This window comes from Xenopus laevis, chromosome 2S, assembly GCF_017654675.1.
Source record: "Xenopus laevis strain J_2021 chromosome 2S, Xenopus_laevis_v10.1, whole genome shotgun sequence".
Taxonomy (NCBI): Eukaryota; Metazoa; Chordata; class Amphibia; order Anura; family Pipidae; genus Xenopus; species Xenopus laevis.
Window position 1 is genome coordinate 49,730,340 of NC_054374.1, and position 25,572 is coordinate 49,755,911.

The 25,572-nt window shown below is 43.8% G+C and overlaps 1 protein-coding gene across 1 annotated transcript in view; it reads left to right on the forward strand.

Moving 5' to 3' along the window:
* Positions 1 to 7,817: 7,817 nt before the first annotated feature.
* Positions 7,818 to 25,572, forward strand: part of bcor.S (BCL6 corepressor S homeolog) — a 149,669-nt gene continuing 131,914 nt past the window's right edge. Inside the window, exon 1 of the mRNA XM_041583754.1 lies at positions 7,818 to 8,551. The gene's annotated coding sequence lies outside the window, so the exon portion shown is untranslated. The remainder of the gene's footprint in view (positions 8,552 to 25,572) is intronic.

A 25,572-nucleotide genomic window follows, 5' to 3' on the forward strand; every position in this document is an offset into this window, starting at 1 on the left:
TTTCTGTGTTTAGTGGTGGTGTTTATATATGTATCAGTCTCCATCATGAATCTGTTGAGGTCCCACACAATGTAACAGTTCAGGCCTCTGTGATGTTAAAAATATTTGTATTCAGGGATAAATGTGTACCGTCTTTATGGCTTCTTTGCCTGGGGGAATAGTCCTACATGGATATGAATGGGGCCAATTAGGAAATGGTTAACGGATATGGAAGGAACAGAAAAAAGATTCAAAAACAAAACTGCTTTCAATAAAAAAAAATCTTTAATCGATAGGATTTTACAGTTAGTCAAATCCATATCCGGATAAGCCCTAACAAGAGTTCAGTCAGGAAGGTTGTGAATTTGTCCCTGTACATAGTGTCAATAAGCCCCCCCCTTACCTCTTTGGCAGCCAGTGCCAGCTTGCATATAGAAAACTGTAATGCTTCCAGAGCATTAGAGGTTTACAGAGGTATCAGACAGCCATAGGCGTCCACAGAGGGGGGCAAGAGGGGGCAAGAGGGGGCAGTGCCCCCCCCCTGGGACTGTGCACAAGTTTCCACCTGTTCGTGCATTGGCCCCAGCTTACTGTGGTTTCTGTCGCGATCCCTCGAAGATTTTTCTTCTGTGCAGCAGAGTTTTCTTTTAGCTCCTTCCCTAGCTGCTCGCTCCCCCCTCCCTTGTCACGGTGCTGCCGGATCGTATTACTTCAGCTGTGACAGAGAGAGAGAGCAGCCAGGGAGCATCTGATTGGCCAGTAGCACAGATTGCAGCGCGGGAGAAAACGAAGGAAGGAAAGCCCTATCTATTGCAGTCTGCAGCCTTGTACTTGTGAGTTCTGGGGGTATTTATACAATTACTTGCCCCTGTGCCATCTGTTTGTGTGTTCTGCTGGTATTTATGCATGTACTTGCCCCTGTGCCATCTGTTTGTGAGTTCTGGGGGTATTTATGCATGTACTTGCCCCTGTGCCATCTGTTTGTGTGTTCTGCTGGTATTTATGCATGTACTTGCCCCTGTGCCATCTGTTTGTGAGTTCTGGGGGTATTTATACATGTACTTGCCCCTGTGCCATCTATTTGTGAGTTCTGGGGGTATTTATGCATGTATTTGCCCCTGTGCCATCTGTTTGTGAGTTCTGGGGGTATTTATACATGTACTTGCCCCTGTGCCATCTGTTTGTGAGTTCTGGGGGTATTTATACATGTACTTGCCCCTGTGCCATCTGTTTGTGAGTTCTGGGGGTATTTATACATGTACTTGCCCCTGTGCCATCTGTTTGTGAGTTCTGGGGGTATTTATGTATGTACTTGCCCCTGTGCCATCTGTTTGTGAGTTCTGGGGGTATTTATACATGTACGTGCCCCTGTGCCATCTGTTTGTGAGTTCTGGGGGTATTTATACATGTACTTGCCCCTGTGCCATCTGTTTGTGAGTTCTGGGGGTATTTATACTTGTACTTGCCCCTGTGCCATCTGTTTGTGAGTTCTGGGGGTATTTATGTATGTACGTGCCCCTGTGCCATCTGTTTGTGAGTTCTGGGGGTATTTATACATGTACGTGCCCCTGTGCCATCTGTTTGTGAGTTCTGGGGTATTTATACATGTACTTGCCCCTGTGCCATCTGTTTGTGAGTTCTGGGGGTATTTATACATGTACTTGCCCCTGTGCCATCTGTTTGTGAGTTCTGGGGGTATTTATGTATGTACTTGCCCCTGTGCCATCTGTTTGTGAGTTCTGGGGGTATTTATACATGTACGTGCCCCTGTGCCATCTGTTTGTGAGTTCTGGGGGTATTTATACATGTACTTGCCCCTGTGCCATCTGTTTGTGAGTTCTGGGGGTATTTATACATGTACTTGCCCCTGTGCCATCTGTTTGTGAGTTCTGGGGGTATTTATGTATGTACTTGCCCCTGTTCAAGCAAAATAGAAGCAGTAGCACACCTGGTCTCTCAGTATCCTCACCGGTGCTTGGGGTTAAAGGAGGACGGCACCTCCAACAAATGCTCAATAAGACGAAACTCCAGCACTGTGCTGGAGTTTCGTCTTATTGTACTTGCCCCTGTGCCATCTGTTTGTGAGTTCTGGGGGTATTTATACATGTACTTGCCCCTGTGCCATCTGTTTGTGAGTTCTGGGGGTATTTATACATGTACTTGCCCCTGTGCCATCTGTTTGTGAGTTCTGGGGGTATTTATACATGTATTTGCCCCTGTGCCATCTGTTTGTGAGTTCTGGGGGTATTTATACATGTATTTGCCCCTGTGCCATCTGTTTGTGAGTTCTGGGGGTATTTATACATGTACTTGCCACTTTGCCATCTTTGTGTGAACTAGGGTTGCCACTTGTCAGACAACCGGTATTTTGAAGGGTTGCCCGGGTCAAAACTTCCTGGATGGATTTTCAAATTAGGGAAACTGTGAAGGATTTCCTTGATTGACCCGGCGATCGGCTGATCGCCGTGGCATAGCTCCACCCCCTGATGGCAGTGACACACCCACCTATCTCACAGGCCCGCCCACAGATGCCTCCTTGCCCCACCCTGGAAAATTTTCTGCGAACACCCATGCAGACAGCCCAGATCCGATAAGGTATTACATGTAGTTATTGTATGTTTTTAAAGGAATACCACCAATGTCAGGCCATTTTGACATACTGAGAAGGTTAAAGTCCTTATTTATAAATTTAAAGTAAATATATTTCAAAGCACTCATGCATTGCTTTACAACCTTGCAGCCTGTTATGATAATACAAGGTAACGGAATACTGTCATCATTAGCTGTAAGGGCTCTTCCACAAGGGTGTTTTTTTCTGTGTTCCCCTATGCTCAGTTTCACTGCAGGAAATTGCAGGACGAAACACAATCTATTCTTTTAAAAGGTGCTGTACACACACAGGTGTGTGTAAGCTCCAAATGCAGGTGGAACACAACATGCTGCGTTCCACCTGCGTTTCGACAATTGCATTTATCATTATGAGCCAAATTTAAAAGAACAGATTGTATTACATCCTGCAATCCCCTGCAGTAAAACACATTAAAACTGAGCATAGGGGAATGCAGGAAAAAACACCTGTGTGGAAGAGCCCTAAAGGTGGCCATTCACATGCAGATTTAAGATGCCAATTTAAGTCCTTTAGACTAATTCAGCATCTTATCTGCCTGTTTATGAAGCCCTCTACCTGACTGATATCTGGCCAAAAATCATCCAGAAGTCAGTTGGACAGGTTTGATCGGCTGGTTGATGCAGTCCTTGACCGACAGCCCCTATTCTGGTTGCTGCAATCCAATAATTTGGCCCAATATCGTTCACCTTTGGTACGCATATATGGGGGGAAAGATCTGCTTGCTCTGGCGACCTTATAATGTATAACCACCTTAAAGGGATACCGAGACTAAAAATGTTCTTTTCAAAATATTAATATACATTAAAAGTTACCTATAGGTCATGTTGATCATTTTTTGTATATAGTTTTTTATTTGTTTTTCTGTTTTTTACTTGGCATTTAATCATGGTATTGATAGAGAGCTGCCTATCCTCCTGGCCACCCCAGTCCTGATTTCTGGAGCTTGTACTTTTATTTTTCTTTGCTCTCCCCTTACCCCTTTCTTGCTGGCTGATACCATCTCTTTCTCTGTGTGCATCCGCTTTATGCGGCTGCACGTGCTTATGTCATTATCACAGTTGACGATGGGAGAGAAGGCACTGGTCAGGAAGAGGGGTATATTTATTTGGCTGGATGGTGACTGCTGGCACAGGTACATCAGGCAATCAGAAAGAAGTTATATTTATTTGGCTAAATGATAACTGCTGGCACAGGTACATGGGGCAATCAGTAAGGGGGGGTGTATATATTTGGCTCACTGATGGCTGATGGCACAATCATACCTTGATTTTAAGTTTTGCACATTTTCACTTTGCTTTTCTGTGGTTTCACCAATATATGATGCATAGTCTATATTTAGATATAGTCTATATATACCTGCCTAACTGCTAGTTGATTCAGAGGAAAGCAAAAACCCACATTTGAAGCCCCTCCGATTTGCCTCAGAGGGGGAAAAAAATTCCTTCCTGATAATAATTCAATAATGTCCTGTTTGAGTCCTGGAGACCAAACTGTACTGCATATTCTAGATGGAGCCTTACCAGCACTCTGTGCAATCAAAGAATAACCCCTTCCTCTTTGACTATTGATCCAGTGTTAAAGGGGTTGAATTTTCTCTTGTTGACAACTTCCTCAAGAGTATATATTTTATCAAAAATTTTATCTGGCTGCTTTTGATAGGGAATCCCCAGAAGGGGATTGAACAGATTTGGATAATAAACAGCACTATCTTGGGGGAAGAAAATTCTTCTTTCAAATTATGTCTCCCTGTAAATACTTGAATATAGCTTTTCTGAAAGTCTGGCCTGGAATAAGGCAAACTAGTTTCGGAGTCAGAAAAACAAAGGAGGAACACAGTTTTGACTGTGTATGTCAGCAAGTATGTTTTTTGTCAGATGTCTAGTTTCTGTACGATACAGAATGAATGAAATAGACCATCGAAATAAATAAAAATGTGCTTGGTATTTTGTACATTATCAAAATAAAAAAAATGTGCTGGGGTAAAATTCCTTTGGACTACTATTCACATCTCTTTTTCTTTTGCTACTAAGCTTGATGGCAGATTTGACATTTTTGCACATCTTTAAAGGGATACTGTCATGGGAAAAAAAAATTTTTCAAAATGAATCAGTTAATAGTGCTGCTCCAGCAGAATTCTGCACTGAAATCCATTTCTCAAAAGAGCAAACAGATTTTTAATATTCAATTTTGAAATCTGACATGGGGCTAGACATATTGTCAATTTCCCAGCTGCCCCAAGTCATGTGACTTGTGCTCTGATAAACTTCAATCACTCTTTACTGCTGTACTGCAAATTGGAGTGATATCACCCATCCCTCCCCCCCCATCCAGCAGCCAAACAACAGAACAATGGGAAGGTAACCAGATAACAGCTCCCTAACACAAGATAACAGCTGCCTGGTAGATCTAAGAACAACACTCAATAGTACAAACCCATGTTGAGACACATTCAGTTACATTGAGATGGAAAAACAGCAGCCTGCCAGAAAGCATTTCTCTCCTAAAGTGCAGCCACGGGTCACATGACATGGGGCAGCTGGGAAATTGACAAAATGTCTAGCCCCATGAATATAAAAAAATCTTTTTGCTCTTTTGAAAAATGGATTTCAGTGCAGAAGTCTGCTGGAGTAACACTATTAACTGGTACGTTTTGAAAAAAACATGTTTTCCGATGACAGGATCCCTTTAATGGTTACATTGAATGTATTTGACCCTTGTGGCTTGATCTCCCAATTTATTGCATACAGTATAAGTACATTTATAAGAGTTCACCCTTTGTGCTAACTTTCTAGCTTGTTCTTGTGTATGTATGCTTATAAGAATAATTGTATATGGCATAAATGAAGAATTATTTTGCACATATAATAAACCAAAGCTTTGATTTTTGGGGACTAGTTCTTTTCTTTCCTTTTTGTTTTGACTTTTGATGGAATTATGGGTGGGGAGGGTTTAGGACAACCAATTTCCCATTATGCTGGTGGCAAGCCCACATAATGGTCAGTTAGGCCCATTGGAGAGCCCCGTACATGGCCCGATAAGCTGCCAACTCGGTTTATTAGCAGCTTTTATTGCCTGTGTATGGCCACCTTAATTCTGCCCAGTGTGATGTCACTCCTCTTAATTGCCACCGACTATGCAAGCCACTAACTACGTCTGACTCTTGCCCACTGCGCCCACTCCAACACAGTGCCTGTGAGCATAGACATGAATAAGTATAGTCCTGTGGATTGGCTGATTCTAGGCCTGAATTTCTACTCAGGCTGAGACTCAACCCTGTGTGGCACCACCCTAGCTATTGACTTGAGTGTTTGTTGTGTGCAAATACATATATAGTACCATATTGGAAGAGTCATTTTTGTTTTCCTAGAATGGATACTTGTCAGTGCTGTTCCCTGATACAGAGTCATCCCCTCTAGGAGTTAAATACACTTTTAAAAAATGAACTTCTATTTGTGCATAATCATTCTATTTGTGTCTGAGCAGAGACCGTGCTTCTGGGTGCAGGCAGGGCAGGAGGAGAGGGGGAGCGGATTCTCTGTCTTTTTTTCTCAGCAGGCAGAGTTACACAATTGTGCGGCACTTATCCTAAGGCTTAGGCTGAGGGCACACTGAATGTTGGCTCTGCAGTACTTAATGTGTGTTGTTTTTTTTTGTGTTGCAGGCTGAGAGAAGCAGATACAGTCCCTTCCATAGCTCTGTTGCTCTGCACTAAAAAACACAGCTTCCACTTCAGTTCAGGTACACTGATCAGAGTGGAGATTGGCATGAAAATGTGAAAGCAGGCATTTTTGGGCTGATCTCTGCTCCCTGCAGTTGCACTAAAGCAGTAAAATACCATAGACTTGATATGCCAGGGCCAATTTTTAATCGCAGTCCAGACCTGATTGTGCTCTAACTAAAGGAATCACCTGCTGCTCCTAGTTGTTGGTTGTGCACCAGATGATGTGAAACTCTGATGGCGCCGAACACAGGAAAAATGCCAACCTGCGTTTGGCGCCTACACGCACTTGTGTGAGTACAACCCCATTGGGAAAAATGTAATGCGTCTATTCCTGCGCTCCCCTGCGGCTGAACGCAGAAAAACGGAACGCAGGGGATCGCAGGTAAAAACGCTCGTGAATAAGAGCCCTTAAAGAACGGGGAATTCCACACAGAAGTTAGAGCGATCACCTGTTACTCCATAGACCTTTTCAGGTGTCTGGTGCTAAACAGCATAAAAGGCCCCCTGCTAAGAGCCAGCCCAGTTACAACAAAGTCCAAAGTTGCTGTAGCACACAAATCCGTTTTGGTAATGCAAAAAGTGATTTTTATTGGCTCATTGCAGACTTCAAAACATGGCAACGTTTCAGGCCACACAGGGCCCTATATCAAGCCTGCTTGATAAAGGGCCCTGTGTTGGCCGAAACGTTGCCATGTTTTGAAGTCTTGATAAAGGGCCCTGTGTGGCCCGAAACGTTGCTATGTTTTGAAGTCTGCAATGAGCCAATAAAAATCACTTTTTGCATTAGCAAAACGGATTTGTGTGCTACAGCAACTTTGGACTTTGTTTAAAGAACAGGGGGCCTAGGGTGGAACTTGGAAGTACATAAAGCAAGCACTGTGCTAAACCTTGGAGGCCTCTGGAAAGGCTGCCACCTACTTCCAATAACTACTACTTTGTGGTCAGGGGTGATCCTGGCCCCTCCGCCGCCTGAGGCAGCAGCAGTTGCTGCTGCCCCCTCTCCCCCAGAAATTCGCTCTTAAAGTACCAGGAGCAGCATTTTTGCTGCCCCTAGTACCTAGTGGGGCGCTGCCGCCTGAGGCGATAGCCTCAACTCGCCTCATTGGCGAACCACCCGTTTGTGGTGGTTCTGGCCCTAGAATAATGATGTTAGCAGATCACAGACCCAGGTCTGGACTGGGATTCAAAATATTCCCTGGTATTTCAAGTGCACATTGGCCCAAACAGCCCTCACCAGTCAACAACCCACTAAATAGTGCCTGTCTGGCATCTTACATCACACAGCAGCCCCTCTGGCATTGGCCAGAGGTTTGTCAGCCTGTACCTGCACGGACCCATGAAAGCACTTATACATTTCATATGCATAATTGGTTTTCTATAGGTTATCCTGTTTATATGTGAGTATTAGACGCCGTCTGTTTGCTGCCAGTTTGCCAATGGCCTAGGGACATTTAGAGCGGCAGAGGCTGTGGTGCAGACCGTGCAGTGGGGGATGAGTGCTATGCTGCAGCCTATGAGGTGCTGTGGCCTTAATTCTCCTTTGGCCTTGAGGCTGGTTGGAAGGAGAGCCAAACCGCAGGTGTCTGGGGAAAATAACTAGAGACTGTGAGAAACTAAAGCTTCAGTGAAGCCTGAGCATACCATACGGAACGAAGTTCCCAGCAGGCAAGAGGGTAGAGAAGTTTCCTGCCTGAGAGCAGCGCTCGGGAAACGCCGTACAGCTCGCCTGAGCCAGACTCCCGTGCTTCTGTGACACAGTAGGGGAGGTGGGGAGACTGAGAGGGAGGTGAGGAAAGCGGAGGAGCTGATGCACAGCGAAGGGCTAAGAGGCTTCGCTTGTTTTACTCGCACAACAGCGGATTAAACTATAACCGGAACAAGTATGTGCCGGGAGACTGTAGGCGGTCAGGTCAGAGGAAGGGAAGCGAGAGGAGCCGTTGCTGCTAGTTCTCTTTGAGCGCCAACACAGGAAGCTGCATGTGCCCAGGGGAGTACACGGCACTCTGACGGACACAGGAGAGGGAGGCGAGCCCAGAGCGAACGGAGGAGGAACCATTTCCCCGCTACAGTGATATTTCTGGGAGACCGGAGCGGACACCTGCGGACAGCGCCTACACGGAAGGGACTTGTTTCCGGCCTCAGACCCTGTGGCGGCAGGAGAAGGTTAGGACAAACTTGGCGCCGCTGTCACGCCAGAAACCGGAGGGAACGTCAGAGACAAGGTCAGAAAACACACACTAAACCGTTATTAACCTTGTGTTTGTGTATATATACTCCTCACTCGTGGCACTGTGATCCTATACCGCCTGTAGCAGGAGACCAGCTTCAAATTTAGAGCTGCGTCTGCTGCTGCGTGCGACTGCGATTTGTCTGTACTAAAGCGGTCATCGTAATTGAACGGATTTTGCCTTGTTCATATTACTAGTCAGAATGGAAAGGAGGTGAGACGAAGTTGTATTGGTAAAAAAAAACCTGATAACTTGTTCCCATGCAACCGATAGGAAGGGCTGTTCTGCCAAACAATATTGAATTAGACCTCAGGCTTTTCAATCTCACTGGGGTTGTTTCCAGTTTGGATATATCTTGTGCTGCACTAGGAGCTTAATCTCCGGTGTGGCATATAAAGGGTTAATCCCGTGGAATCCCCCCCCCCCCACGTCCTTCTCCCTTTAACTGGCTCATAACTCCCCTTTCCGGCCGGCCTGATAAATTAGCTCTGAGGCGAAAGTGTTCGAAACATTGCGCCTATCGATTCATTCCGTAACTTGAATCAACATTGATGATTATTACAGCCGCTGGCAATTTATGCGCAGGCAGTCTGTCCGGCCGAAAGCGCCAGTCGGCTCAGTTTTCAGAGTGATATTAATTAAATGGCATCTACTATAAAATCACATGTTTTGCTAATCGCTTATCTATACCATATTGCAGCTATTATGATACCAAAATAATAGAGAGTCATTGGCGTGCTCTTTAATGGGGTAGTAAATGTCACCTTTTGATGGTAGATGGAGCATTGTGCCGTGTCCCGCAGCGCTAGTCGTGCCCTTCCATGTGTCGGTTTAGACAGCTGTTCCATAGACAGGGATCTGTTACATTTTGTACAATGACTCCTGCCAGTCAACGTAATGGAACGATTAACTCGTACGTGGAACTAGTTAGATTGATGTAAACCTCCTCTTTTATGTATTGGACTAGTATGGTGAGGGCACTTTGCTTGAAATTCTCAACGTTTTGTCTTTGCAATAAAGTTCAGATTTTCAGGCTTTGTTTGGAGTTGTAGTACAGGGGTTGTGTAAAAAGCTTTTAAAATCTAGTATTTGACAAAAATTCTTTCATTCAGTGGCGTAACTAGATGTAACTGGTCTCCTACATATCCAGACGTTGTCCTGTTTTACCAACATGTGTTGCCTCATGGGAACCTCCCGCCCTCTGAAGCCGCAGGGTCTGCTTTCTTTCCCCTTATCCACATTTCTCTTTTTTTATATACTGAAGCTGCTGTAACAAAACCTGTATTTCACATGCGAGCGTTACTGGCAGGCGAACGTTTCCAACCGGGTCCGGGGGCAGAATGAGTCTGGCCTGTTGACTGCTTGACTGAGCGATTAAAGTGCGACTGACTCTGGTGTTGCAGCGGATTGCGCTGGTGCTGATGTGCATTAGGGCTTTGAGCGAATCTGTTTCCACTCGCTTTTACTAGTGATACTGACACTAAAAAATTACTTTTTAAAATATGAATGTACATTAAAAGTTACCTATGAGTAATGTTGATCGTTTTTTTGCTGAGAGGTTTGTTTTTGTAAGTTGTTAGTTGAAGTTTCTAAAACTGACTGTTTTGCCAACCTGACTGTCCCATCTCTGCCTGTCAGTTAACGTTTCTAATGCTAATGGACTCCTGCTTCCCTAACAGTGGGTCCCCTTGGTTTAAGTACACTGACAGATGGGAGGTAGGGGGGAAATTTGTGCTGCCCTTTGACACGCTCATATGAATCTACTGTATGTTGTAGAATTGAGCATGGTGCCCAGTGTCGGACTGGCCCACTGGGATACCAGGAAAACTCCCGGTGGGCCCAGTTGTCAGTGGGCCTCTTGCTTCTAACCATTTGGCCTGTTTCATGGTCATTCCCCATTTCCTAGGCTTAATAATGGAAGAATAGAGTATAGTAAGTAGATACCAAAGACTAGAAGAATAAAGAGGTTAAGTGAAGAGAGGAGAAATAATATTTGGAAAGTGGCCCATGGTCTGAGGTTTTCTGGTGGGCCCCTGGCATCCCAGTCCTATACTGATGGTGCCACTATCTGCCATGGCGGTTAATTAGTATGGCCTTATGACTCGCTTGGTGCATATCTAGGTATATCTGGTTATTTGGGATAGTTTAAGTACTTGCACAGGGTTGGTTCTTAAGTAGGAAGATAGAACTCAAATCGTTGTTAGATATTTTTTATAAGTGTTTTGAGCACCTATGTTTGGTATGCCACTTAGTCGGAACCACTGCTCACAGTAATTCAATTCACCGAATTGCATTGGTCAAGGAGTGATTTCCGACAGTGCGACTGCATTAACACTTGGCACCAAATTATCAATCGTGAACATTTTCCATTAATAGGCCCTGGTGTGTCCCTCCAAGGGATTTGTCATCTGGCCTCTAATATGTACAGTATATCGAATAAATTGTCCGTTGCTTTAAACAGTTTTATAGATATGCGTGTCCTTTTAGCTGAGGATAAGCAGCCTGATTGCTTTTAGCCTTTGTTGTGTCAGTCCCTTTGGGAGCTGTAGTTCAGTAGAGGTGCGCTTTGGGTTAAAAGGTTAATATTCCTGTTGTATTCCCTGCAATTAAGGGTTAATAGTAACCCTGTTTGTGAGGTTTTGCAATGGGTAGCTTGGCATGACCCTCCCTCTGCCATCTTGCCCACTGCCAGGCCTCCTGCGTGTGGGGTTGGTGTTGAATCGCTGTCACACATAGGTGACTGAGAGTTAATTAGGAAGCATTCTCTCTAGATCAATGGCTTGCACAGCCCATTAGCCATTCTGCTGCCTAATTGCAGGATTGCACTGCTGTCTCGGCTCCGTATCCCTGCAATCAGCGATCTCTCTCCAGCAGCTGGGGATTAGGCGAGCAGGGCCTTACAAGAGTGGAGAGGCTTTAACCCATTACTGCACCACGCTCCAACATCCTGAAAAACACAGGAGGCATTTGGGGCAATATTTGTCCGGAGAAAACACCCTCAATGTAGAAGGGACACACTCCCCATTACATGTGTACATTTGTTTCCCCCTTTGTACTCTTCAGTGACAGCGATGGTACACACCAGGTGTTTTCAATGGGCAGTAATGAATTAGGAAGGAAATAAATGACAAAGCGCAGAGGGACTTGTATGAATGGATTCAGAAATTGTACTCTGACTTTGTAAGATATACAAGCGCGGGCAGCCTGAGAACTACTGTGTGGCCTTCCTTCCATAAAACAATGCAAAGACGTGTCCGTTTGAATATTGGTAACTGTAGCCGATTACTGACGGTCCCGGGGGAATATAAAAACCAAGGATGCAATTTGCTAAATGCCAAGCGCGGAGATCTAAGTGCATATATTAGGCAGGCCTTTTCTGGAGGCAGTAATGGTATAAATAATCAGACAGCCACTAGCACGGCATATAAAACCTGATATGAGAACCACCTACAAAGCCCACTGGGCTATAGGTACAGACTCTCAGCCCTCTGTGCGGTTTGTGCTTGTGCAAATACTCCACATTTTATGGGATTGCTTTCTCGATACATTTAAGGGACTTATTGTTATGCTTGTTAGACACAATGTAGGAACTGCTTATTAGGTCAAGTTGCACACAAATCATTAGGCAATGCAAGGCCTATTTGGAGCATTTAGAGGCGACAGTAAGAGGAGTTTGCAGGAATCTATGATCTGCGAACTCTATTTGTTCTAGGGAATAAGGATAGCCATCTAGCAACAGCTGTTGGGTTAGGCGGCAGCCTCCCAAATTGATCGCTGGAAACTTCTAATGCTCTGAAAAGAGCGGGAAGAAGTTACAGGAACAGGATCTCTTAACTCTCGCGAGATCTTGTTCCTGTCAGAATTTTTCGGAAGACTGGTGATGACTATCCTTAAGTATACCTGTTTTCAAATAAGAGTGAAAAAACACATTTTTGAAATAAACAGTGTAACTCTTTATTCCTTGAGAGGAAGAGATAATAAAGAAACTTTTTTGATATTTGTAATTGTAACAATTAACATTCTTTAGTGACATTTGGTATGAGATACTTTGTAATTCCATTGAAATACAATTTCAGTGTGTATCTTGTTTGACTGAAATATCTTCTACTTTGTATCTTTAGTAGATGAGTTATTATCCACCTTAGCTGGCTTGTTGAATCCTGTAGAGAAAAGAAAATCTTTGTTTATTTTCTATTTATCAATTTAACACATGTAAAACGAAACCACCAGTTAACTTGGGTGGGTGGGATGGGCGCTGTTGCTAGGTGGCTATCCTTATTCCCTAGAACAAATAGAGTTCGCAGATCATAGATTCCTGCAAACTCCTCTTTGTTCTTCGGGAGGATGCCACCTAGCAACAGCTGTTGGGTAGAATAGCACACACCTGGTGGTTGCCCGAATGAAATTGAGTTTTTCTTGCTCTGTAGGTCTCCAATAATATTTTGCAAATGTCCTCTGAGAAGACCACCTGGCTGCTTTAAGTATGATGGGAAGTGAAACACCCTTTGATGCTGCCTTTGTGGCTGTGGCTGATCTTAGTGAGTGTGCTTTAAATATGGTAGTATCAATCGAGGCCTGACTCATAGCATGCAGTATCCACCCTCTTATTGTGTTTACTTTAGCGGGACGAAAAGGATTTCTTGTTGTCAAGAGTAATTGCGACATATCACCTCTTACCTCCCTAGATTTTTCTAAGTAGGTGGATAAAGCCGATACAATACATAAAGATGTATCTTCCTCATCTCTTAATAAGTCCACTTCCACTGGAGATGAGTTTTCAATTAGCGTTTTAGTTCTACCTTTAAGAATAATGTGGAAACCACCTGGGGTTGAAGAAAACCATGGGTCTGTAATGTGGATGAGAGTTAGTTCTGCCCCTCTTGCTGCTAGAGCTAAAGCTAAGAGAGCAGTCACTTTTATAGTAAGGCTTCTCATGTCTGCATTCTGATTATCTATCGTAGATAGGTACTGCAACAGAGGTTCGGTGTCCCAAGTGGTCATATTTAGGACAAATTGGTCTTGATAAACAAGCTCCTCTGATTAATCTCAAATAGAGTTTACTATCCGTGAAATTTGGAATTAAGAAATTTAGTGCTGAACCGTATGATTTTAGGGTATTAGAAGCTGTCCCTTGTTCAAACTTATATGCTAAAAAATCTAATGCCGAGTGTAGTGAAATCCCTTTATTTGAGTCCTGTAAATGAGGGTACATCCAAGTTTTAAATTCCGCAATGAGGGAATTATATTTTTTACATGTTCTAGATCGAAGGGAAGAATTTATCCGCTTTATGGTAGAATGTTTCAATGAAGGATTTTGGTATAAGAAATTGGGGCTGCAATCCACATTAGTGTTGGTAGGTTCTTCAGTATCTCTTGTGTACCCTGAAAACAGTCCTGAGTGAACCCCAATGGAACCTTCCTGCCTGAAATTAGGGGTTGTATCAGTGGAAACCATGGTTTGGATGGCCAAATTGGATACACCAGGACTAGATCTCTGACTTCCTCCATTTGAATTTTTTGGAGAACATTCGGGAGAATATATGGAGGGGGAAAGGCATAAAGGTTTGTTAAACCTGTCCATGGGAAGGAAAGTGCATCCATTCTCCATGCATTGCTTGTCCAGGTTCTGGCTACAAATTTCTTTGTTTGAGCTGATGTCTGGGATGCAAATAAATCTATTGATCTTTCTCCCAGTTGTGTCTCTATTTTGTGGAAAATGTCCTTTTTTAGTGAGACTTGTGATAGTGTTATCTTTTGACGCGATAAAGCGTCTGCTAATTCGTTTTCCTCTCCGGGAATATATGTGGCGTGTAATGTGATTTGATTGGAAAAAGCCCAATCCCAAAGGTCTAGCGCCAAATAACAAAGTGTTTTTGATTTTGTTCCTCCCATTCTGTTTACATATGAAACTGCTGTTTTGTTGTCTGACTGAATTAACACAGACTTTTGAATATTTGGTGATATTAGAGCCTTTAAGCCTAAAAACGTCGCCTTTAGCTCTAATACATTTATGTGAAGTGTTTTTTCTTTTCCTGACCAAAGACCTCTGACTGCTCCTTTGTGAGTGTAAGCTCCCCAACCTCTTAAGGATGCGTCCGTTGTTATGATAATGTCGTAATCGTTTTTTATAAGTGGCTTTGGGAAAGGCTGGGTTTGCCAGGTTATCAGAGCAAGTTCCCTTTTTACTTTGTTTGGAAGTGTTACTTTTTTGTTCCAGTGAATATTTTCCCTTAATTTTTGTGCTAGCCACATTTGTGAGTGCCGACACAGAAGAGGTGCTTGAGTGCATCCTGGGGACAAGGCAATTATTTTCCCTATTGCTGCTGCAATTAAACGTAGGGAAACTTGATGAAGTGGTAGCAACTGGGTTATGAAAACCTGAATATGTTCCCACTTTTCTTTGGGAATGGAAAGGGTTAACCTTGTTGTATCTACTGTGAATCCCAGAAATGTTATTGATTGGCAAGGGTTTAGTACTGATTTTTCCCAATTTATTGTGAATCCTAATTTTTGCATTAAAGAGATGAACATCTGTCTTTGGTCTATGAGAACTGAAATATCTGGATTTAGAATAAGAATGTCGTCCAGATAAAAAATGCATGTTATCCCTTTTTGTCTTATGTGAGAAATTACTGATTTCATTACCCTGGAAAATGTGTATGGAGCGTTGGAGAGGCCAAACACCATTACATTCCAGTGGTAAATATTTTGCTTCCACTGGAATCTCAAAAACCTTTTGTGATTTTTTGATATTTTTATAGCATGGAATGCATCCTTTAGATCTATCTTTATGCAATAAGCATTTTCTTTCAAGAGGTATGTGAGATCTGCAATGCTTTCCATTCTGAAACGTTTCCTTTTTAGAAATTTGTTTAAAGACTTCACATTCAGGACTGGTCTGACAGAACCATCTGGCTTTGGTATTGGGAAAAGATGACTTATCCAGCCTGACTGTGAAAGGTCTGAGAGTTCTATCTTTCCCTCTAGCAAAGCCTTTTCTAAGGCACCATCTAGAACTGCACTGGTGTCTCTGCATCTGTTTGAGATTTGAAGTGGGAAAGATTTTAGAGGAAGGTACAAGCCCCTTCTTATTATGTTTAAAACCCATTTGTCTGTGGTTATTGTTTGCCATAAAGGTATAATTTCTGACTGGGAAAAAGCTTGTTTTGTTTACCTGGCACTCTTTTCTTATAACCAGTAGACCACTTTGGGTTGGTTGTTCGTCCACTGGACTGGACTCTCTGGCCAAAGAAAGGTCTTTTATAGCTCTGTGAGGCTTCACGGGACGACCCCTGAGCTCTGTAAGGACGTCCCTCTCCATGAAAGGGTTTTTTGTTGAAAAAGGAAGGTCTTTTCCAGTCCCCAAATGATTTTCTTGCCTTATAGCGTGATTTTACCTCCTTAATAAAATCTGGACCAAATAAATTAGAGTCCTCAAAATTTGGAAATTCATGTGATTTTGGAGCCAGGTCTGACATGCCCATAGTATGTAACCAACGAGCTCTTCTCGCACTTGTGACATGGTTAAAAGCTTGGCCAATCATCAATGGTGGATGCTTTAAGAAGTGCTAATTTTGAAGACTGCAAGGAATGAATATTCTTTTTGGACTGTTGTCCTTCTTGTTCTGCTTTATCAAGCATGAGTAACAAAGGACCGGCTGCATCTGCAATTTTAAATTGTATGTTGCGCAAGGACTGATCCATCCTGTCGTTATTAGTTACTGTACCAGTAATAGAGGATAGTGCAGGGTCTACTTCTGGTGCTAACATAGCCTGTATATCAGGGATTCCAATATGGTTTCTTAAAACCAAGTCATCTTCTTGCTAGGTGGCATCCTCCCGAAGAACAAATGGCCATCGACTCCGCGCAGACAATTCGCAGCGACAGCCGACAACCTACTAGTTGGCACCAGTGGTGCCTTCCCACCTGTGCGTATAGTCATTACGCGACAATTAGCATCCTGTGTGCCTTAATGACTTGTGGCCTTTTTTCACAAATTGCAATGGTTCTGCTTTTTGTGCACCATAAGGAAAAAAATCGCAGAAAATTCATATTTCTTGTGTATTATATGAATGTTGAAAATTATAGGAGGAGCTTCTTAACCATATAAAGTCATCAGACCGCAAAATGAATGTTTTTATATAGTCGTGGAACTCTGGGGTTATATTGATTTGAATTTAGAAGTATATAGTGTCTTATTACAGTTTATTGTAACTGTTTTACATTTATGCAATGTGGATGACCACCATACAGGCCTGGACTGGCAGTGGCAATCCGTTAAATCTGCCAATTACCAGAGGGGCTGCTGTAAGATACTATATACAGCCACTATTTATTGGGATTGCAGGGGCTGTTTGGGCCTCTGTGTGCTGGAAATGTATGGGCATAATTATATTGGCAACAGCTATATGAGATTAAATTGTTTTTTGGTAATGATTAGGGATGTCGGGAGTTGTAGACTGAAAAAAACAAGAGAGATACAGGTTGAACAATCCTGGTGTAACCAGATCTAGCTTTCCAATAATGATTGAGTTTGCGTTGGATTTGCTGTTGGTAGTATTTTTGCTACACTGCATCATATATACACCCTTTTCCGTGTAATTTCTAGAGGTTTACACTGCAGACTACACCAATGCAAGCACGTAGACTGCAATCCATTAGATGACGCCACGATTCAGTTGTACCAAGTGATCCACACTGCCTGGGATTGAGCTGACAGGGCTGCCGTGTGAGTGGAAGAAGGATTGCAGGGCCGAATCCCCAGAAGAAATTGGAATAATGAAAATGAACAAGGGCTGCTTTTCATGCAGGGCCAACAGTCCTTTTCCTGCCCCCTCCTCTTTGGAAAGGTCCCACCATTTGAACGAGAGAGTTCCGTGGTACTTGAGTGGCTCCTTTTAATCTAGATACTGTTGTACACACAGATAACACGGCCCTACCATGTGGACTGGAGACTGGGAAAGAATAGCTCCGCTAAAAAGCCACACAGGTCACATTCCGATTGTGTTTGTTTTAAAAACAGATCCCCGTGGGCCCTGCTAGTTAACTGCCTCACCTAGGATTTGGCTTGTGGTGCCGAAACGTTAAGCAAAGAGCTGCTGCCATTGGCTTGTGTTCTAAGGGGAACAAATGATATCCAAACCCGCACTCCCTGGCCTTCAGAGTAGTAAACGACCGGTGCTCAATGATGGAGGGATCGGCACCCTCCCAATTTATTGCTTTGTTCACTAATAAATCGCAAGGACTTGACCTGCTTGCACCTGGCACGTGTGCCATTGAATTTTTTACTTGTGTTCTAAGGGGGATATTTCATACAATACATATAAATAAATATTTCTATTTTATCGCAATTTAATATACTTGTTCACAAGCGTACAAAGAGAACCCCCATTGGGCATTTACGCCAATGATGGTTCGTCTTCCCTCTTAGCAGGGCTTCAAACGTTGCAAGAATTGGTGCACAATGCCAAGATTGTGTCCAAGACAAATAAAAAAGGGGAAATTAGCAGGGCTTACCTAGACCTATTTATAGAATCCTCCTCTACCCGTGTAACCTCATAAGTGAGCCTTTATGTTTTGTTAGTTATTATTTTAAATGACCACTCACCCCCGATATGAAGTACTTTCCCATCACCTTCGGAGGAGGATGGAGTTGTATTTCTGTATCCCCCCGGAGTGTAAGCTGAACTAACATACAAAAAGCCATTTCGGTATCGTTGCAGATAATTAATTAAGATACATGTTCTGTGACGCCTGCTCTGAATGCACAATATAAAGGGACACTATAGCTTTAACATCCCTCCAGCGCTGGGGAAGGTCAAGAGATTCCTGCCTATAGGGGCACGTGAAGGCCGCAGATTGTGTCGGCTTTGCTTGCAACACGCTTCCTCTTTGTCTGTGCGCTTGGATACGGGGTTTCGGCTCCATTCAGAAGATCGCGCCATGCTTCTCTATTGCACACATCCCCTGTCTCCAGATATAAATAGATGTCTGTTGGGAGTGTATGGTGAATTCTGGCCCCTGTGTTTACTTAATATTCCACTTTGAAAAGAATGTGCTGAGCTGAAGCAGAATTAGTGTATGAGAAAAGCAGTGGCTGCTGGAGAACATTTCGGCCAAGCTGCGATTTCAGGGGGTTCTCTAGCTCTAGAACAGCGGGTTCCAAACATTGGGGCTGCCAGGTCCTTTTGGGGAGGGGCTCAGTGCATTGCCAGGACTCCAGGAGGAGCCCAGTCTTAATTTGGGTGAGATCTGGGGACAATATGTATGTGCTGTACTGTTCCTGGAAACACAGCTTGAAGGCTGGTTCGAGTGTATTGTGAGCCTATGGTAATGGTTTGTTTTTGCGTACTGCGCGGCAGAATATGTTGTCGCTTTACAAAGACATTGATGAACTATAGCTGACAGAGCAGATGGCAACCGTTACCTTCTTAGATTGATGCCAAATGCTGAATCATAAAGGAGGCACTGAAAGGTTCAACAGTCACGCGTATAGGGGATTTTAACTTGATCGCCCTCTCCATGATAAAATTTTCACATGGGAAGATATATGGATCATTATGTGCAGCACGTTATGTACGTGGGAATAGGCTGCACACTGCTGCGGAACATGCCAGAGCTTTCTGTTAAGCCAATTTAATCATGTCTGCCTGCGACTGTGCGACTGTTCCGCTCTACTGTATCTCAGCTATAAACAAGCCGGAGTGGCTGCTGAGCGGAATAGCAATAACAGTAAAGTCCTGATGCGCCGCTACCCCCTTTGCTTTTATCTCTAGTCAAAAAGACAGAGAGGAAACCAGTGGCACCCACGGCGCAGCATGGGATTTGTGCACCCACAAGCAAATGCACGAGCTCAAGCACCTTCACGCTTCCACACGCGGCTTTGTTCCCACACGCTATTGCTAATACCTGACGTGACATTTGCTGCGCCTCTACACTTTGTCACACTGAATTAGATAGAAAAGCCTTTCTTTTCCTAATTGTGCTTCATCCACCCTTTCCGTTCCCGCTGCAATGCGCAGAGCCTGAGAGAGCGGGGCTCTCGCCTTCTCAATTCTCATGGGCAGAGCTGCGAGCAGAGCAGAACATTTGGTAACCATTTCTGGGAAGCCAACATGTTTACAGACGGGAGGGAAGTAGCGATGTATTTCCTAAACTTCAGATCACCACAAGCCAGAGGCACTCGGGGTCAGGATTAAAATGCGAGGGCAATGGACTGAGCATCTTTTTTTTGTAATCCCTTTGGGAATGTGTTAACCCAGTCTCCTCTTCCCCCTGCGCACCGTTAATACGCAGCAATATATCGTTAAAGGAACAGTAACACAAACAAATAAAAAATAGTGTTTTAAAATAGTAAACATGTAATGTACGGTAGTGCTGCACTGGTATAATTGGTGTGTTTGCTTCAGAAACTCTTCTATAGTTTATATAAACAAGCTGATGTGTAGCCATGGGGGCAGCCATTCAAAGCTGAAAAAGGAGAAAGGGCACAGGATACAACAGATAAACTCTGTAGTATACAATGGTATTAGTCAGAATTTATCTATTTATTGTGTATTGGGTGCTAGAATGACTGCCCCCATGGCTACACAGCAGCTTGTTTATATAAACTATAGTTATATTTCTGAGGCAAACACACCAGTGTTACCAGTGCAGGGCAACACTACATTATACCATCATTCTTTTAGGTTAGGGCCACACGGCGCGATTTTGCCGCGATTCTGCGCTGGGCGAGTTGCGAGTTGCGAGTCGCTGCGGTTTTTAAGCCGAAATAGCTTTGTTAACTTTGGCGCTGGCGTCAATGCAAATCGCGGCGAAATCGCTGCGCTAATTCACACGCGGCGATTCGTTTTCTATTGTCGCCCGAAGTTGCCTCGCTGGGCGTTTCCGGGCGACAGTAGAAAAAGAATCGCCGCGTGTGAATTAGCGCAGCGATTTCGCCGCGATTTGCATTGACGCCAGCGCCAAAGTTAACAAAGCTATTTCGGCTTAAAAACCGCAGCGACTCGCAACTCGCCCAGCGCAGAATCGCGGCAAAATCGCGCCGTGTGGCCCTAGCCTTAAAACACTTTCATTTTTTGGTTTTACTGTTTCTTTAAGCCAGAGGCACAGCAGGGTGCTTGGATTTGTAGTACAACAGCGTTTGGCTGGCCATCGCTGGCATGGAGAATTAATATGGCAATCACACTCATATACTTGGAATACCCAGTAAGTTTATTTGCTACAGCTTTTGGCTTTTGAGACTGACTTTTATAAATATGGAGCAATCACCCTGCAACAGAATTACCCCTCCCCGTCAAAAAATGGGGTTATGAGCGAACTTGCTGTGGGTATAAAGAAATGACTTGAGACTGCCAGATTGCGTGCAAAGGCCTAATTTGCCACCTGGCATGAAAACTCTGCTGGGTGTTCTGTAAAAGGGCCCAGTTGCGGTTGCACATTGTAAGTGCTGCCTGGGAAGCAGATTCTTGCCCGGGTTGAGTGATGGGATTAGTGCATTATGTAGCACAAATAGGCAGCTCCTCTGTGCAGTGCGAATCGGCTTCTTCCTGACAATCACAGCTACACACACTGATTTCTGAGCAATTATGTGCAGCCCTCGCCGAATGATTTGTGTCATCCTTTTAAGAAGCCTGTGTCTGCTTTTTCCAATGCAATTTTTATCAGGCCAGGAAGGGCTGCGAGGATCTCGACTTCTTAATTACAGCTTGAGCAGGCAACAGATAAAGAAAAATGATCGTTTCTATGCCCTATTTTTTGAGGGGGGGGGGGCGAATGTAAATATCAGAAAGAGTGGAACACTAGGACTGCTTGCTAAAGGCAAGGGGATAGTATAATAAATGGAACTAGTGTGCCTTGATAAAATGCCTGAGAGTTTGTTCCTGGGGTTTACTGCAAATTATAATGTATAAATGACAAATACTGCTTGGGTTGTATTGGGATAAGGAAGGACTGATTTTTGTGTTGTCCATTGAATTTATATTATCTAGTTTGTCCAAGTACATAAAACTCCTTTCTCAATTTGAGGCAATGGTGCTTATTGGCTTAGCGCTTCTATTTCGCAAAATCATTTGCGACATTCTGGGAGAGATACCAATACAAGGTATGGACCGGGATTCAAAATAGGCCCTTGTATTTCAAGCAGGGCTGGAACTAGGGGCAGGCAGAAGAGGCACGTGCCTAGGGCGCAAAGCTTGTGGGGCGCCAGGCGCGTACCTCACATGCAGCCAACCCCTAGTCCGGCAAGTGTTACCTCAGTAAAAACTGGGTGCGCTCTTTGAAGTCAACTTGCTTTGCGCACAACTGCACTCGGCTGAGCAAGTGCGGTTACGCACAAACGTACTTGGTTACGCAGTGCTGCAACTGGGTTGTCTTGAGCGCCTGACTGGCCTGGCACTGATTTGAAGTATACAGAGGCCCAAACGCCTCCCACAGGGCAACTATATATATTGACTGTCTATGGCAGGGCTATCCAACTGGAGGCCAGTTGGATGTGGCCCTCCAAATAATTTTTATGGTCCCCAGTCTGCTCACAGGCTTCATAGACTTCACTATATGACATCATCGTTTTAGTTCAGTCCAGCCCTCCAACATGTTGTATGACATATAATTGGCCTACTATATGTAATAACTTGAACAGCATTGGTCAATGGCATGATTTGCAGTTTACAGCAGCCCCTCTGGCATTTGCCAGAATCCACATTTTACCAGTCCGGACCAATACATTCCGTATGGTTTATGTACAGATTTCTGTTTGCAGATTTTGGTCATTGTCCAAATGGGTTCGTGTGGGAGCTTAAGGGCATTGTGTCAGTGTAAAGACTGACAAGCGAGTTGTTGGGAAACCTATCCATGGGCAGCCATGCTTTAGTTTAATTCGCGATCCTTTAGTGTTAATCGTGGTTATCAAATTTGTTTTGCCAAAACTCCTTCACAAGGTGGTCTATGTAATCGTCCTCATAATAATTAGCTAAACAGAAACAGGATACCGGGCCCGGCAGTTTCATATGGATAGGCAGATCAACAGAACATGTTTCATAGTAGTCTGGGTACATTGACTAAATATAATGTTACAGATTTTTTTTTCTTCCTGTGAATAATACATTGTTCCACAGCCGCGTTGGGTTTTATAGTTATTCAGTAGATGCAGGCTCAGCTAGTATGAGCCTAATGGTTCCTATTTGAAAACGTATTGGGATTTGTACAGACCAGATGCACAGGTTTATTGACCTTCTTGCCTTGCTATTAGCTCTTCCAGAAAAACATCAGACCTTATGAGGTTCTGTATACTGCTGTTGCTCCCCCACAATTTATGGGCGCCCCTCTGAAGGCAGCTCTACGGACGTAGTATGAATAATGGATGGCAGCCTACACTGATTTGCAGAGCTGAGACGTTGTTCAGCGGATCCAGGACTAGTAATTAGATCACTTTCGGAAACTGCCTGCCTGCTATCCAGTCAGTGTGTCTCAGGATATGAGCATATCCAATGCGTTCCCTTGCAGGACTCTCCGTCACAATGACAATAGCGCCCACAGATACTGTAGCCCAGTCATACAAGGGTGCATGCTCCAGCAAACCAGCAATTTCACACACATGTTGGGATTTGTACGCAAAGCAGCATTCATATTTCTCAGAATATTTTCCAATTTGTAGTAGTGCCGGTGGCAAATGAGTTAACTGTTAAGGCTTGATTGCCCCGCGGTGAGTTTGGGAGTCCTGTGATTAGACATGCACGGGGGAAGCCGCTAGGAGAGCGATCCTGACAGCATGAAATATAATTTGTGATCTGGAAGACAGCTTCCAGGATAATCTCATTACGCTCCACAGACTCCCGGTGTTATTCTGTAGAAGGCGGACAATGATCAATTTACATTGACCTGAGGCCGGCTGAGTTTTTAGATGGTAATTGCCACATCGATTTGCATTGCAAAAGGAAGAGGGAGCCTGCCAAAATATAAGACAAAAGCCAAAAGGAATGGTAAGGTTTGGCCCTGGGTGCGAGAGTATCAGAACCAGTAGGATTCACGGCCAGAAAATCGCTGCTGAATCTGTCCCTATCGATATGTGGAGCAGCCCGCAGTGACACGGGTGCCAGTCAGTTTCACAGGCAAGGGGCACAGAGGGCTGCTCTGGTTATTGCATGCTCATCTAAATGTATATGCTTCAAGATGATCGCCTGTGCGAATATATGCGCAGACATAGATACTAAGGTACAACGACATCAGGGAAATTACAAATGCGCTTGTTACATTTATCTGCCGTGTCTCAGTCTCTCTGTCTTTTTCCTCCCCAACAAGGAACGAAACAGTGGGAAAACGCAATCGCTAAACAGATGGTAATAAGCCCGAATTAGTACATAACAGGGCTGTGGGCCAGGCGAACCCCTTTGGACAAATGAGATGCTGTGCCGAGTGCTTTAATAATCCCACTTGTACAAAAAGGAAAGCGGACGCTGGGGCTGCTTCTTTTGTCTGGTACGGGAGATGTTATCATTGTCCCAGTTCTATAATGTTGCATTGCGCGTTGCTGTGCTTATACTGGCAAAGAAGCAGCGTTAGTAGTCGGAAGCAGCTGTGAAAGTGCCGTACGTTTTGTCCTATAACCAGGTCATGCCGGCTGCTAAGGGAGGAAAGCGATGGAACTGTTCGTTTACTTTGCTGGGCAACACACCATTCACAGCTGAAGGATTTATGTATTAGACATGTAATAGTCCGCTGCCAAGCATTCAAGTCCACGTTCCCAGGTAGCTGTGCTGAATGCGTTCTAATTGCTTTAAGGTTTTCCTCGGCGAGTCCCAGCTGCATGCCTACATAAAACGATTTGTAGTGATGTTTTATATGAAGTACAATCCCTATAAGTCACACTGTCCCATGGCACACTAATAACACACTGTGCGTTGCTGTCATTTGTGAGGAGTACCAAAACCCTAAATCAGATAGGAATTCTCTATACAGTGTGGTGTCATAATAACTTCCCAAATCTGCGCCCATTTGACAGAACTGTATTGCTCATCACTGCTGTCATATACACCTTGCAATTATATTCATAGATAAAATATATATAAAGGTCATATGTTTGATTTTTCTCATGATTGGACACACCTGCCTATGAAGTTTAAGTCTTAACAAGCTAATCCAACCAATTTGGTGTTGCCAGTAATTAGTACTGAGCAGTTACATACATTCGAATTAGCAAAATTACAAAGGTACCCACATTTTTGCACAACCAGTTTTTAACACTTAATTTCATACAACTGAATACTGCTTCACTAAAAAACACCCCAGTACTCCGATGTTCCTGGGAAATGAAAGACATACCACTGTTATATTTTTTGTTGAACGTGGAGTAAATTATTATGCAGGCTGAGAGGGGTTCCCAAACATTTTTATATGACTAATTAAACCCCACACTGAGTAATTTTCTCTGTGCCCCTCTACCACTAATGACAAACTCTGAAGTATTAGGTTACCTGCTAAAGACTCTCATGAGACCATACATTTTAGCAATGGAGAAACTGGGGACAACCCCAATTTACATATTCATGGGCACTTGTGTTGTACTGAAGTTTCTTATACATATATATTTGAGAATAAAACAAACATTATAAGCCACGTAAGGCCCCTGCACTTAAGATAGCTGAGAGAATAACTTGCAATGGAGCGTTTTTTTTTATAGAAGTTGGGGGAAATGCCTCTTTTAATGAGGTTGGGGAAGGATGGCAACAGAGTGGCAAAGAGATTAGTCAGATATAGCAGATGATCAATTGGCTGGGCAGTGGGCAGTGGGCAGTTTAATGTTGAGGGATGGCAAGTTGTTGGGAGAAAGGCTGGACATCGAGGCAAAGGGGGTAAATCAGGCATAGTACAGTATCAAGGCATAGGATGCTGACTGGGCACTGAGACAGGCAATGGTAACCTTGGGATCAGATTACATCCTGAGCATCCAAAGGAGAATGAAAAGTTACACTTGGTTGTGACTTCCCTGGGGACAATAGCTTTGGAAATTCAAATGCTC